This window comes from Peromyscus leucopus, chromosome 4 (genome assembly GCF_004664715.2).
Source record: "Peromyscus leucopus breed LL Stock chromosome 4, UCI_PerLeu_2.1, whole genome shotgun sequence".
NCBI classification, from domain to species: domain Eukaryota; kingdom Metazoa; phylum Chordata; class Mammalia; order Rodentia; family Cricetidae; genus Peromyscus; species Peromyscus leucopus.
Genome location: NC_051066.1, coordinates 51,768,318 through 51,778,311, shown reverse-complemented (window position 1 = coordinate 51,778,311; position 9,994 = coordinate 51,768,318).

Genomic DNA, 9,994 nt, shown 5'->3' with positions numbered 1-9,994 from the left:
GGGTTCCACTGTGGCCAGGCCAGGAAACCGAAGCAGATCTCCATCTACCAGCCAGGTTCCACATTGCACAAGCTCCAAAAATTCCCAAGCAGTGCCAGCCCCTCAGAACCAGATGTTCAAAACACCAGCCGGTGGGAGACTGGTGGTTTGAAAGAAAATGGCCCCCAGGGGAGGTGGCACTTTAGGAGGTGTGGCCTTGTTGAAGTGGGCGTGGCCTTGTTGGAGGAAGTGTGCCCCTGTGGGGGCAGGCTTTGAGGTTTCCTTTCCTCAAACTTCTCTCAGTGTGACGCGCAGACCACTTCCTGGTGCCTGCAAGATGTAGTCTGATTACAGGAGAAAGCCAGTTCAGGCACCTTCTCCATTATTGCTAGGAGTCTTAGCTGGAGTCATCCTGTGGATTCCTATGAGTTTCCCTGGCACCAGGTTTCTCCTAACTCCATAATGGCACCCTCTATCAAGATAGCTCTTTCATTGCTCTTCCTCTCTGTTCTGCCCCAACTCAGCCATCCCGATCCCTCATGTCCCCATGTCCCATCCCCTCCCCTCTATTCCCCACCTCCCTGCCCCCAGTTTACCCAGGAGATCTCATTTGTTTTCCCTTCCCAGGGAGATCCATGTGTCCCTCTTAGGGTCCTCCTTGTTAGCTAGCTTCTCTGGATCTGTGGATTGTAGCCTGGTTATTCTTTGCTTTACATCTAATACCCACTTACGAGTGAGTACATACTGTGTTTTTCTTTCTGGATCTGGGTGACCTCACTCAGGATGATTTTTTTTTCTAGTTCCATCCATTTGCCTGCAAATTTCATGCTGTCATTGATTTTTACCACCGAGTAGTACTCCATTGTGTATATGTACCACATTTTCTTTATCCATTCCTCGGTTGAGGGACATTTAGGTTGTTTCCAGGTTTTGGCTATTACTAATAATGCTGCTATGAATGTAACTGAGCAAGTGTCCTTCTGGTATGATTGAGCATCCTTTGGGTATATGCCCAAGAGTGGTATCCCTGGGTCTTGAGGTAGATTGATTCCCAAAGAGGCAATGTTTTTACACATTTAAGCATGGAATTTTTCTATTTAGAAAATGAGGTGTCTTGGTAAGAGAAAGACACAGGGAAGGAGAAGGGAAGAATAGGAAGGGGAGGGGGAAGAAAAGGAAAGGGAAAGGGAAGAAAGGAAAAAAAGAAAGGAGAAAAGGAAGGAAGAAAGAAGAGAAAAATAAAAACAATTTGGGGGCAATGTGATCAAACTTTGCCACCCACCAGTCACTGAAGTTATTCAAATATTACAGCAGTTAAGAGATGTGCCCAGGGAAGAGACTGGCATGGGAAAATATAAGTGGTAACAAAATAAATAGAAAGACAGGAGCCCATAAACAAAGACGCTGGATGCTATGCTATTTTTAATTGCAAATAAAATAAGAAGCAACTGAAATGCCCAGCAAGAAAGAAGAAATTAGCTATACTGCAGTACTTTCCCTTGAGAGAATACTGTTTGGCCAGTAAGATTCATAAGAATGAAGATTTTCATAGCGATATGAAAATGCTTATAGCTTAATGTCAACTGAAAAATGAGACACAAAGTTTTATCCACCTTATGCATATCAACGTTACACAAATGAGTGTAACTGTGTACAGACTGAAATAAAGCGTGCAAAGATGAAAGCAGAGCTTGGGGCTCAGGGGGATAGCTAGGAGGGAGTTTCCTTCCTTTTCTAAGGGTCCTATAATAGCCTCTCATTGTTGGATTATCTAGTATCATGGAGCAAATGGCCCCCAATCCTTGGAGGCTTAGTCAGTGAGCATGTGTTTTCTCAGGCTTGTGAGTAGAATCTGGACAGATAGCATTATCTGATGCTCCAGCTTCAAGACTGCTGGACCTAGGGCATGTCCGTTTCCAGGTGTACCCTGGTAAGAACTGACTGGACTCTGTTCCTCCATAGGTGTCATGCTGGGACACATCCCTTCCCTCTCGCTCATCCAGAGGTCTGTCTGCACTCCTTGTCACCTGGCCTCTCTGTGGGACACTTAGAACAAAGCAGCTAGTTTTCATCAGGGCAAGCACATGAGAGAGAGAGAGAGAGAGAGAGAGAGAGAGAGAGAGAGAGAGAGAGAGAGAGAGAGCGCCATCCAGGGTGGGCACAACAGAAGCTAGTTTTTCTGTAGCCTCATCTCTGAATCAGAAGCTCATTAGTTTTTACCTTATTCTGTGGTGCAGAAGCACACTTCTAGATACAACTCACACACAAGAAATTGGGGCTGTCTCAAAGCTACCTGTCATAATGGTCATTAAAATAGAACACATAAAATTATTCTTTTTCTTTTTTCCCAATCATCCAGAAGAGTCTCTATTCAAGTCCATGACTCATTATTCTTTGGGACTAGGATTTAGTAACTTCTCTTAGCACACATAACAGCAGGAGCCAATCAAAAGCATGGAAGTACATTAAGAAGTTTATGCTTCTAGGCACATGAAAAGGCCCCTCGGAGTTGTTTGTGAAGGGGATGGAATGGAAGTAGAGGATGAGGAGGGGACAGAACAGGAAAAGCAGGCTGCTACTGGCACCTAAGACCACAGTGATGGCCTCCTGTTGTCCCTCCCTTAGATACTATAGGATCTTATGGTTAAACTTTTCTCTAACATGTATTTATTCATTTACTTATGTGTTGCATTTGTGTGTGCCTGCACACATGTGAAAGCATGCACATGCATATGAATGCCATGGTGCAGGGCATGTGTGGCGGTTTGAGGACAACTTGCAGAGCCCATTCTCTCTCCTTCCATCATGGAGTTCTGGGGCTCTAACTGAAGGAGTCAGGCTCATGCAGCAGATGCCTTGACCTCCTGAGCCATCTCGCGGGCCCCCTCATGCCTGTCCCTGAACCTTTTGACTTCAATAATATATTTATTAAAGGGTCAGATGGAGGATGAAAAGACCGCAGGGGAGATCAGTTCTAGCCAAGCTCAATGTGGTGGTTAGTCACAGCTGTCTAGGATTCCCCCAGAACATCTGCATACATCTTTGCAGAATGACAGCATCCACCTTTCCTCGGAGGGGACTGCATATCTCTGGCAAACCAAAGGACACAACCAGGAAGAAAGAGGGGGAATAAAGGAGAAATAAAAATGACCTCCCTTCCCTGCCAAATGACCAGAAAGGAAAAGGAAACTATGGATAGGGTATGGAGTGATGGCATCAGTCCTATCGATAAAAGTGAGTATCAATTTGAAGAACCGCCTTCCTGAATTCGACAATACTGAGTTGGTGTCTACATGCCTCCAACAGATCATGCCAATTAACTTTGGTTAAACAAGAAACTCATGAATTTGCCTTTGGGGTGGTCAGATTAGAATGATCTCTCTCTCTCTCTCTCTCTCTCTCTCTCTCTCTCTCTCTCTGTGTGTGTGTGTGTGTGTGTGTGTGTGTGTTGCATGCATGAATGCATTGTTGAATATGTGTCTGCACACATATGTATATTCAGGTGGAGGCCTGAAGTTAACATCACTTCTTCTCAATTGTTCTCCACCCTATTCTTCACAGCGGGGTCTCTCCATTGAACCCACAGCTCACTGAGAGGAGAGCAGAGCGAGCCAACTTGCTTCTGGAGTCTCACCTCCGCCCTCGGAGCATTGGAATTACAAACTGGCCATGCCAGCCTACTGGGCATTGGCATGGCTTCCGAGGCTCCCGACTCCAGCCCTCAAGCTTGCACAGCCGTCCGTCCTTTAACCGCTGAGCCGTCTGTCTCCCCATCACCCAGAGTGGAAGGTCTTAGACTTGGCAGACCTCTGTGGTCAAGTGCTCATCCACCCCAGTTCACTGGTGAAAGAGGAGGTGAGCCAGAGAGCCACGGAGAACACGATTCAAGCTGCTTCGGTGGCTGTCTAAATCAGGGACTTCTCCCTCAGCACACAAGGCTCACTGGGATATGTGATTCAAAGCCAGTTATTCCCCATCCTCAAACCAAATGACAGATCTTGAACTGTTTTACTCTCATGGAAAAAAAGAAAATTCATTTCCTTTTTCAAACATTTTGTTGCTTTTTTTTTTTCTTTAATGGGAATATGGGAAGATTTTTTTGTCAACCCTATCATAGATAAAAAATATACACATCCTGAGCCAGGCATGGTGGCATGTGGTTTTAATCCCAGCTCTTGGAAAGAGAGGCAGGCAGATCTCAGTGAGTTCAAGGTCAATCTGGTTTATAGAGTGTTCCAGGACAGCCAGAAGCACACAGAGACACTCTGTTTCAAAAAAAAAAAAAAAAAAAAGGTTCATATCCTCATCCCCAGAATTTGTGAATATGGTATGTTACAGAACAAAGGGAAATTCAAGTTGCAGGTATAGTCATGGTTGTCAACCAGATGACCCTAGAATAAGAAAGTCCAATCTGGAGGCCCAGGGCCTACAAACCACTATAGGAAGGATGGGAAGGCAGAAGGCTGAAAAATTCAAGGCCAGCCTACGCAAATGAATGAGACTCTTGTCTCAAAATAAAAAGTAAAAGATGGCTGTGATGGGAGTGGCGCCGTGGGAGGGCTTGCCGAGAATGCACAAAGCCCTGGGTTCGAGTCCCAGGACCACACCTGGGAGGACAAAGAAGATCCTGCACCCGTCATCTTCTCATCTTCGCAGGCTTCTGTGAAAAGGGACGCAGGAGCCGAAGAACCAGTGTCCACGTGATGTGAATAAGAAAGACTCAAGCACTATTCCTGCTGTGAAGATCAAAGGGACCCAGAAGAAGAAATGCAGTACCTCAGGAAGCTGAGGAGAGAAGAGCGGTTCCCCCCAGAGCCTCCAGAGAGGGCCACAGTGTTAGCACTGTGTGTTAGCTCTGGTGTGTTAGCACCCTGACTCCAGCCCGGTTGAGATACAACTCAGAATTCTCAGCTCCAGAACTTACAGATGGGCTGTCTTAAACCACTGTTTGTGGCATCTTGATAAGACAGCCCCAGGAAGCAAAGACAAGGCACGCGCCAAACAAACTCCTGAAGTGGGGCTCTGATTCCGACTGCGTGGTTGCCTCGCCGGGCAGGTACATCGGCAAACTGTGTCCCCGAGATCATTAGAGGTGAGCGTAGACACCGCAGTCTCAAATTCTTCATTGACTTTTTACCCAGAGCTGGCATAGTAACTTTGATCCACTGTAGAAATTGATTTCAGCTGGTGTGAAAATTAAAAGCTGCAGGCTAGGGGCTGGAAAGGTGGCTCAGTGGTTAAGAGCACTGCCTTTCCTCTCAGAGGACCCGGGTTCAACTCGGCCCCCACATGGCAGCTCACACCGGTCTGTAACTCAGTTCCGGGGAATCTGACACCCTCACACCAATGCACATAAAGTTAAATAATTTTTTTAAAAAAGATTCAGGCTTGATTATTTCAATCAAAATGAATGGAAAGATAAAAAGATCTTCTACTGAGACTCAGGGCACAAAATCTGTTCAAATAACGAAAATGTCCTTTAATGTCAACATAAGGGGGTTGTTTTTGTTTTGTTTTGGGTTTTGTCTTGTTTGTTTGTTTTTGTTTATGCTTTTTTTGTTTGTTGGTTGGTTGGTTTTTGACAGTCTCACCATATAGCTCAGGTTGGCCTCCAAGGCCTCCAAATAATACGTAGTCTACTGGCATGGAACTCGGGATTCTCCTGCCTCAACTCCCTGGGTGCTCAGACTGTAGGCATACTCTATCATTTCTAGCCAGATCTGGACTTTGTAAGCCTTGTCCTTCATAGGATAAATGAGATGAAAGCCAGGGAGTCTATTCTAGAAAGACAAACAGCAAGTCCTCCTGTAGGCATGGGAACTTGGGATTGCAAGCAGTTGGGCCATGTTAACAAAAGACGGGTGATGAGCCCGTGAGAACACAGAGGTGGACTCTTGCTTCTTCAAAAGCCTTCAAACTTTTGTGGGGCTTTTCTCCCCCCGCCCCATGAGGCCATGAAATGGAAGAGTGGCAGGTGAGCACGGACGTTAAGAGGCATGTTCTCTGGCGATGCACTCCGCGGAGCTTCCATTAACACTTAGGGGAATTGTGCGCAACTGTCAGAGGGGAGTATATCTCTACTGCTCCAGTTTTAGTTTTTTTCAGTTAACAGTCATGTTTAGCCAATTCCCAACAGACTTTGCTGGTGGGATTGCCGGCTTCCTAATGCACGCTTCTTTCTCTTTAGTTAGCCAAGCTAATGCTGATGACCTGTGTTTTGAATTCTGATGTGCTGTTAGGTATATCCAATGTCTATCTAAATGCATTTGTGAAGTAAATCTTGTCTGGAAAGGTTTGCTCGATCAACCTAGGGATTAGAAATTATATTGGCCCAAGAAACAAGACTTGCTATATTTAGTCTGGGATCAATGCCAAAATGCATAGCCAGACCAAAGGATGGGGGAAGGGGCTGTAATGTATTTACTCCAACATCTTGTAAAACATTAAAGTTAGCAATCGTGCTATTTGGCACCTAAAACAATTCCCAGATTTCATGACTTATTGTGTGGATCACAATTGCATTTCATTGTTAAAGGTGTGTGTCGGGGCAAGTAATAAAAGGAAAAAGAATCAGCTCAGACTAATCACAAGGTCTGGATCCTCCTAACTCAGGCTCCAGAGTGCTAAAATTACAGGCATACACCATCATGTTGATATTTTTGTTCCCATTTTGCAATGAGGACACCAATTCACAGAGACTAATTAAGACATTTACACAAAGGTATGACTGAGCTGTTACCAGACCCAAGACTCCAGCCAATGCTTATCTGCCCTCAGACTGTGCACACAGTCTTTCACTGTTAACCCTCACTTGTCCTGGGAGGACAGGACAAGCTGTGGATTTCATTTCAGTTGGAAAAGTAATGGAGTGACCTTGTTATAATAATAGAATGGTTTCCAAACCTCTCAAGAAAGCTAAGGAGCTTTTGAGTCAGGCTTCCATGTCTTTTTCAGACCATCATTTCCCTCTCTCCTTCCTAAGAAAAGCACTGATTGAATTAAACATTAAAACTCCAGGAGGAAAAAAGTCTCCAGGAGGAAAGAGTGTCATTTATCTTTGTATCTCTAGTGCTTGGTACAATACCTGGCCCAGAATAGGTGCTTGTCACTGACTGTCCAGAAGAAAAAGGGGATGAATAAGCCAATAAATAATTGACTCCATGAAGGCTACTTTATTTATAATGCTTATTGGAAATTCTACTCCACTTTTCAATGTAAGATACGTTTTTAAAAAATTTTTTCAGACAGCTTATTTAAATATTCTAAATATTTATTTCTGATGAGTTACAAAAACATTGGCATTGAACTATTTTTTCCTATCACTAGAAACACACACATATCTAGTACTATATATAATTTAGTATATTTCCAAAATTGAGTTGAAACAGTTTCTATTCTAAAGTCTGAGGGCGCTGAGCACCCAACTAACATCTTTTAGAAGGGTCTTTTTAAACTTCATTAATTCAGTGCTAGAATTGTACTCAAGGCCCCAAGTGTGCTGTGCATGGACTCTACAGCAGAGGTACACCCTAGCCACATTCTGCTGAGGTAAAATAAAGAGATCTTGAAGAATGGTGGTATTCACAGTGCTCTCTTAAGTGTAGCTGCTCTTTACAAACTGTACAACTGCAATAAAAAAAACTTCAAGAACATGGGTATAAGATGGTGTTACTGTTAAGAAGTATTTAAAATTGAAAGTAAAACAGAGCTGGACCTGGTGGCACATGCCAGTAATCACACACAGGAGAAGTGAAGGCAGGAGACAGAATGAGGATTGAGTCAAAGGCCTCCCTGGCTACATGGGACCCTGTCTCAAAACAAAACAAGAACAAAAACAAAAACAAACAAAACAAAACCCAACAACAATAAATCCAAAAGCTCATCTTTAAAACTGTATCAAATATATTAAGGCTTGAGGATTCTCATAACGCTCACCTCCTGTTTCCCACACTGGATTGTCTTTCTAGCAAAGAGCAAACTCCAGAATTTGTGTTAGATAGAACTCTATGAAAAACCTTGTTTCCGAGTGAAAAAAAGAAATTCTAAAAAACAGTAATAAAATATAAGTTTTGCTGCAGCGAAAAGGCCATTGTAGAGCATTATTTTTATCCAGGGTGGGTTATCTCGTATGAAATACAACCAAAGCTCGTTTTGTTTCATTTTTCATGAGGCAGAGATTTTTTTCCCTCATAATACCACCTCTGGCAAATGTATTGAAATAATGAAAATGTCAATATATGAGGTCACATATGAGGCACGTTTGGATTGATTATGTGTTCCAATAACCTGAAATCTAAATGAAGAGGTTTTTTAATAAGAAGGTAATAGGACTACAGAGATCTTCATATAACATAAAATGCATGAAGGGGCATGTTGTAATGTGAATATGACTAATTGACCACCTTATTAGAGAAGCATTTATCTTGAGATGAAAAATGGCCACACTGTTGTTTGACATTTGGATGGTCGATGGCTTGACCAGGAGGAACCATAGTCAGACACTCCAGAGGCAAAAACAGTTCCAGGGATCAGTCGCCTACCAAAGGTCGCCGATGGAATAATAGGGCTTTCACTCTCCACAGTCTAAAGAGAATCATCCGATTCTCTTTCATCCAAATGAGGGGAAAATGAAACACTGGCCAAAAGTCATCTTTTTATTAAAAATAAAAACCAGTCAATGTCCCAACCAATACGACAAGAGAAGCCAAAATTTCTCAGTCACACTGTCCCTAAGTAAGACACTTAGGTATATCACTTATACTCTGCTTATCTGAGGTCCTTATTGAGAAAACAGCTAGGAAGTCATCCCAGCAACTATTTCTATGGCTTAAAATTACTCAGATGGGTAGAATTCTAGATAATGAGTTTAGAATCCATATTAATTTTTAAATTTCCGTAAGAAAAAGAGACCTTAGGTAGTCTTAAAAGGTACCTGTAATGGAGCCCAGGCGTGGTGGTGCACACTTTTGGTCCCAGAACTCAGAGGCAGGTGGATCCATCTGAGTTCAAGGCCAGCCTGGTCTACATAGTGAGTTCCTGGGCAGCCAAACAACAACCAAAGGCTGGAAATAGGGCTCAGCAATTAAGAGCACTGTCTGTTCTTCCAGTTTTGACTCCTGGCACCTACATGGTGTCTAATAACTCATCTGGAACTCCAGTTCCAGGGAATCTGGGGCCCATTTCCAGCACCCACACCACAGCTTACAACCATCTGTAACTGCAGTTCCAGGGGATCCAATGCCCCCTTCTGGCCTCTGTGGGCATCAGGCACATACGTAGTGCACACACATACATGCAGGCAACATACCCCAAACCATAACCTAATAAAATGGTTTTTAAAGTAATTAACAAAGAGAGCCAATGGTTCCTCTCCTCTGCCTCAGCGCAAAGGTTACCCGATAGAAGGGTTGGTCCGTGTTCTTAGTCTCTATGCACCTTTGGTAATTTGAGCATTTCCTATCCCTTGAAGCTGTGCACAGTTGGAACTTCAGTTTTTAAACTTGCTTAGGAGTTCAGTCACACATTAGCAAATAGAACTGAACTATTTAACTGGTGTTGGTAACAATGCTGAGGTGTGCTGGTGAGCATGACTCCAAGTCTTGGACTTCCTGCTCCAGACCTAAGAAAAGCCGGCACATGAGGGCCAGGGTTATCTGGCCCATCTGCAGCTCCCCATGCGAGATGAATCAAAATCCAGACCATCTCTGAGGAACTGACTCTGGCTTCCCCACTACCTCTGAATTTTTGCCCAGTGAATTTCAAGCTAAAAATTGAAAACAAGCCAGGCAGTGGTGACTTACACCTTTAATCCCAGCACTCTGGGAGGCAGAGACAGCTGGATCTCTGAGTTTAAGGCCAGCCAAGTCTAAAGAGCGAGTTCCAGGACAGCCGGGGCTACACAGAGAAACTTTCTGTCTTAGGAAAACAAACAAAGCAAAACAAAATGAGGCTAAAACAATGCAATTTGTTTGCAATCCATATTCATTTTAAGACTCACTCATGCTTGGAGAGTAAA